Below are 6,000 nucleotides of genomic sequence, written 5' to 3'. Positions count from 1 at the left end.
ACTATGCCAAGTAGCTAAAAAAAGGTAGCAACTCACTAACTTTACAGCAATTCCTCACACCGAGCAGGCAGGTGGAAAACATCAGAACATCATCCATCAGAATCTGGTTTAGTGTGAGCGTCCTTCTGCCAGGACCAACAGGGGTTTGAGAAGCATACACAGAAAAATACTCCAGAAGCACTGCATGTCAACGAAAAACGTTGACAGTTAACAGAAGTAGTAGCGTCTTTAAGTGGCTTCATCTGGGCGTGAAACGGGTATAAATAGATAAACTAGCAGCAGAACAATCAATGGGATGAAAACCAGAGWGCATACAGTTACTGGCTTTGTCAGGGTACATAGTAATTCTGTTTAGAGAGAATGTTAAGTAATTGGAAGCAATGCAGGCTTTTCCCTTCCAATGAGGTTTGACAGCTGAGATGTAACTTCCACGAAGAGAGAAAAACAAAAACGTAATCAAGCATATTGAGTCAATTCATCCTGATCTATGTACGCAGAGTCACTGTGAATGTCATACAGTTCAGATTCAGAAACGCTATTGGCGTCTAACAGCTTCTGCTGTGTCTCATTTCTAATCCAGATATCTGTTCTTGCAGAGAGTTGTGACACTTGTGGTGCAGAAGTTTTTGATTTGTCCAAAGAAATCTGAAAAGCTGAAGATCAACGTTACACATGCTGGAGCGTCAGACGCGCAGAAGGGCTTTAAAGCCATAGGCACGCAATTCGGATATTCAATAGTTTCAAGGGGTATYATTATATCTTCCCAGTACATCCAAGTTTGTTTCATCTTGTCACGCAGTGAAAACTTACCCCCATTGTGTTGTTATGCACAAATATATTATCTTAAAGTTTGGAAACTTTGGAAAAACTGCCCTGACCACCACTTACAAAAGACCACTGGCTGGACAAATGTTCTGGGCTGGATAGGACAGGAAGGGCAAAAGGTGATTGCGGCTGGACTCACATTTCTATTTACTTGCTGAATGATAAATAAAACGAGCATGGCAGTTTATTTTAGCCCACATGCAATTCAAACAATACTGTAATAGCGAGCCGTCTTTGTGACTCATGCGGTTGCTCCCATGCGTGTGTGTGGGCGGGCTATGGGAGCCAGAAGAGGGTCGACARCAATATCTGTCATTTAGAAGCAGAAATCGCTTTTAATTGAAAAATGCTAAACACGAGGCGTCAGACTACACAGACCTGCGCACGGAGCTCTGCTGCTCATGGCCGCTGTCCTGCGCCAGGAGTCAGAATCCAGCGGTACATGGTTCACATGTCTGGTAACCTTGGTTACAGAGTGGTGCAGCAGAAAGGAACATTTTCAACACTTCATAAATTATACGTCTACAATGACATGGGAGCGAAAATAGAGGAAGGGAGACAGAAGAGGAAAGAGCGAGACATAAAAAAAATTAATTTCACCAAAAAAAAAAATAAGTAAGACAGAGGAAAAGGTGATGAGACTGTCCAACGTGGGGAATGGCGAATAGGACAAGATGATATGACTAACAGAGAATCAGAACAATAAATGTAATAAAAAATAAGAGGGAAAAAAAAGGAGGTGTAATACGAGACGAAGAAAAAGAAATTAGGAAAGGTGGAAACGGGGCCCACAACGCAGGATAGACGAATCAAAAACGAAGAGTAAGAAGAGGTGAAGAGGTTCATGACAGTCGAGGCAGTGGTGCTTTGGCATGGCTCCGACTCACTGTGATGACTAATAGATAAGTGCTGAGACGGGGAGCTCCACAACCTACTTTTGTTTTTCTCTTTGATTCCCCTGACACGGACTGAAACAAATTAAGACAAAAACCTYAACCTAAATGTGAACTGCACACAAATAAAAGTTGCTACTAAACAGGGCGAGAACTGGGGAAAAGAGTACGACAAATGAAGTCGCTGCCTTTCATCTGCCTTTTTGAGCCGCCTCCAGCTCCGTCAGCCTCGGCTCCCGGGAGCCCGACGTTCCCTCTGGGGATCTCAGAGAGTCAGCCGAGGACAAGCTGCTGTCCCCCGGGTCCTGGCAAGACGATGAGGGGATCCGACTCTGGAGCGTACGATGCTAATGAGCGAGGGTGTAAAGACTGAGACAACTAGAACGCTGATTTCCTAACTAACTATATGGGATGCATTTGTAGAGATTCTTTGTCCTTTTTTTTTTTTTTTTTTGAGTACAAAGTCCACACAGTTCAAGCAAAAAAGGTTCCTCACATTTGAACATCAAACAAAAAGTACAGAAAATACTCGGACTTCAGGCGTCCCCAACCTTTTTAGCAACCAAAACAATCCTTTCGTTGTCATCAAAGCAAGAAAAGTGTTTATGTTGCTAACATGATTGAACAGCTTCTCCTTGGCTTTGCTAGCTCTGCCCCGTTTGATTGGACTAGATTTTTTTCCCCTGTTCCTCATGTTGCAAATGGCCACCGGTCTCTGGAAAGGATAAGTGCTGTCCAGAATTAAAGACCAGAACGGTTCATATCATTCCTCAGCCGTTTCCGCGAAATGAAACCAGCAGCTGAACCAGAGATCAATATTTCCATTCGCGTGATGGCAAGAGAGTGTTTTGAATTATTGGAACGGTGTGTAGGAATTATTGAACTCTGTGTGTGCGCAGGGAACGACAGGAACACTGAAATAAGTAAGGAAAGAATGTCCGACCGTCACGGCGTGTCTGCCATCTTTAAATGTTCTTGAACTCTTCCTAATTTTCTCATGTCAATGAGTTTCAAGCTTTTTAGGTTCATGAGAAAAAAACACTATGAAATATGAAATGATCTGAAATGGCAAACTTTGGTGTATTTGCAGCAAGCATCAACTGCAGTTGCAATACTTTCCTTGGAAGATTATGAATTAAATTATAAAACATTAGAAAAACCAGCTATTTTTTCCCAATTTAATCTACCTCACTTATCTTTATTGACATGTTGTAACCACCTTCAAAACTTGATTGAGTTTTTGTCCTTATTATGGAGGAACATTAACACCAGGCTGACTTTGAACCACTTCTTCCTCGACTTACAAACGTTACCCAAGTATGTGTTGAGTCTTGAACAGACTCATTGGTTGAACTACATTGCTTATTAGTTAGTTTTAGACATGTATCCACTGTATTTATTTGTACTTTTTTCCCCCCTTTGCTTTCCTAAAGACTTAACTTTTAAATGCTGTGAGGCTACTCGGATGCCCAGTTGCTCAGGGAAATAATTCAACAATAAACTGGCAATTTCTGGGTCAGATCCTCCACACTGCAGTGTGATTATGGCTCACTCTCAAACAATTTGCTTGAGAAGCACACTACAAACTAAAAGCTCCTGGAAAAAACCCGTCCTATTAGTAAATTCCACGTCACTGGCCTAAATACAAATGGAAAGTACCCTAAAACTCACATCTTATAGATTAATGTCTTACATCAACAGGCATCAGAGCCTGTTGATGTAAGACAACACTCCTAGAGCCAATCCATGTTTGCACTTGAACATCTGACAATGTTTAATTTTTTTTATTTTTTTATGTTAAAAATTTTAAATTTTAGACAGTTAATGCCACCACTATTTTTAGTTTCTGTTTTTTCTCGTCATAGAAGTCACACGTGGACTAGCATATTCTGTTTAGCTGTAAAGCTATCCTGGAGCGAGTGCATGCCTGTCAAATTTTGGACTTGAGAATACAGGAAGTAGCTATCCGTCCTGTGAAGAAAACTACCAAAGAGGTAAGAATGGGCAAGGGGAGAAGAGGGTGGGGACTACAGACTACCGTCAGAGTGGGGGAAGGCCGGAGAGGTGGAAGCGGGTGCGGGGTAATTTTCATTGTAATTACTCCAATACGGAAAATTTACGGGACAATACTAATACGGGAACACGCCGGGACAGAGGGGTAAACTATGGTAGCTTCCTGACCAAAACGGGAGACTTTACAGGTATGACTGAGAGAACCATGGCAACCTGAGCCCCTGTTGCCAGTAACACAAAGACAAAGCAACGGAAGGATCTATCGCTGCAACCAAGGCTGCGTTCACACTGCAGCCTGAAGTGACCCAATTACGATTTTTTGTCAAATTGGATTTTTTTTTGTCCTGGCCGTTCACACATCCAAATATACGCGACATGTATGTGAGCTCAAGAGTGAACGGGCAAACGACCTGAAAGTGTCCCACATGTGCCATAGGGCTTAATAACGTCAGCTTTCTGATACCATTTTTATGGCCAACCGCCATAGAAAGAAGTGCTCAGTGTTTGTGGAAGTAAACATGGATGCTAACTGTGGAGCAGAGCTTACACATTTGAAGTTGTTGTCCGACCGGAGAAGCAGCATTCAGCACGACTGAATCCTCAGTATAGTCCATCATGGTTGTTGTTTTTCTTCTCGCTTGCGGGTATCAGGACACAGAATAGTGAGATTTGTTGGGTATCAACGAGTTGGATGAATGTGACCTGGACGTTTGGTCACATTTGAATCGAATATGTAGTGACCTGGGTCGCATTCGAAAAGAATCCGACCTGTGCTGTTCAGACTGTCACGAAAAGATACAGGTCGCATTATGTAAAAAAACTAAAAAAAAAACTGAATTGGGTCACTTAAGGCTGCAATGTGAACACAGCCTGACTGTAAGTTTTACTTTGTTTCTTTTCCAGATTTAGTCACTACAATAATTAGTCCAGGTGTGTTGTCTGGGCTACCATAGCTAGCGCTACCTTATGCCAACTACTTAGCGTTTAAAATGCTAGAGCTATTCCAAATGAATAAACTAACGCCATCTTTTTTGATGGAAGCACCTTATCTGGACTCTTGCTTCTGCAAAGAAAAATGTAACATAAAATACACATGTAGCCAAGCTGGAGGGATTTTCCACGCGCAAAAAGACACGACACGGAGTTCAAACAGGCATGCAGAGTTCACGACGCTTCCCTTTCATTTCTGAGTCTCTGTCCACCACCAGTCTATTATGGAAATGCGTTGCTCCCGATTATCATGTGACTGTGGTGAGACCAGCCAGGCTGGAATGTCATCTGGATGCAGATCAGAGGGAAGGAGGGGAGTTTCACCAGAGGGAAACAGATGTGGTGTCGTAGGTGGGAGAACATTTCCATAAGCCACAGAAAACCCATACCATGTACATACAGAGCACTGATGGCGTCACATTCACGTCGCAGCCTGATCGGATGTGGGCCTGGAAGCGTGTGTGTGTTGTCTGGTAATATGAAGGCAGTAACCGTTCTCTGAGCAGGTCTCTTCTGTCAGGACCATCGCGCTTCATTAACTAAAGAAAGGGTGACGGGAACGTGTGGGTTCCTGGCCGTATCCGGGCGCTCAGTGTTTGTGCGCCGGTGCTCCCCCCCCTCAGCCTTCGGCTTTATTTCCAGCGGTCTGGAGAGAGTTACGGCCACAATAGCGAAAAGCCACGCAAGTGTTTAGCTCCGCCGCTGCAACATATCCAGAAGAAAAATGATCCGCAGCTTTTATCCATGTTCTTTGTGGCCGCAGCTCTGTTTGGAGTTTGGATGTCTCATCAAAATGGAATCCGACTTCCACTTTATCAATCTTTATTTCAAGGCGGCCGGGAGCCTGTGGAGCCGCTTGCAGATGTGACATGCCTCCTGAGGTTTAAGTCTCGGTTTTGGGCTTTAAATACAGAAAATATTATGTAAGATGTTATGGCTAAAATTAATAGTTTGTGCAACTCTGTGGAAAAAGGGAGATACCCAWYTACTTARGTATATATGACAGACAATCTTCAGTTCTTTATGTTTTTTGCTTTGCATTGATTTGTACACTTAACAGCCACTGGTCTTTACTAAAATGTCTGCGTGTATTTGTGTCTGCGTGTATTTGTGTACGTCGCATCAAATACACAACAGCGGATCCCACTTTCTGTCCCCGGGTCAATATTCACAGAGTTAACTTTTTGCAAATTTCTCCTAAATATTCATRAAAAACCCACTTAGAGAAGAAGTGTTTTTTTTTTTGTAACACTTCTCTAGAATATTCTGAAAGAAAATG

Source organism: Poecilia reticulata, linkage group LG19 (assembly GCF_000633615.1).
Source record: "Poecilia reticulata strain Guanapo linkage group LG19, Guppy_female_1.0+MT, whole genome shotgun sequence".
NCBI lineage: Eukaryota > Metazoa > Chordata > Actinopteri > Cyprinodontiformes > Poeciliidae > Poecilia > Poecilia reticulata.
The sequence above is the reverse complement of the archived record's forward strand: the minus strand, read 5'-3'. Positions refer to the sequence as shown.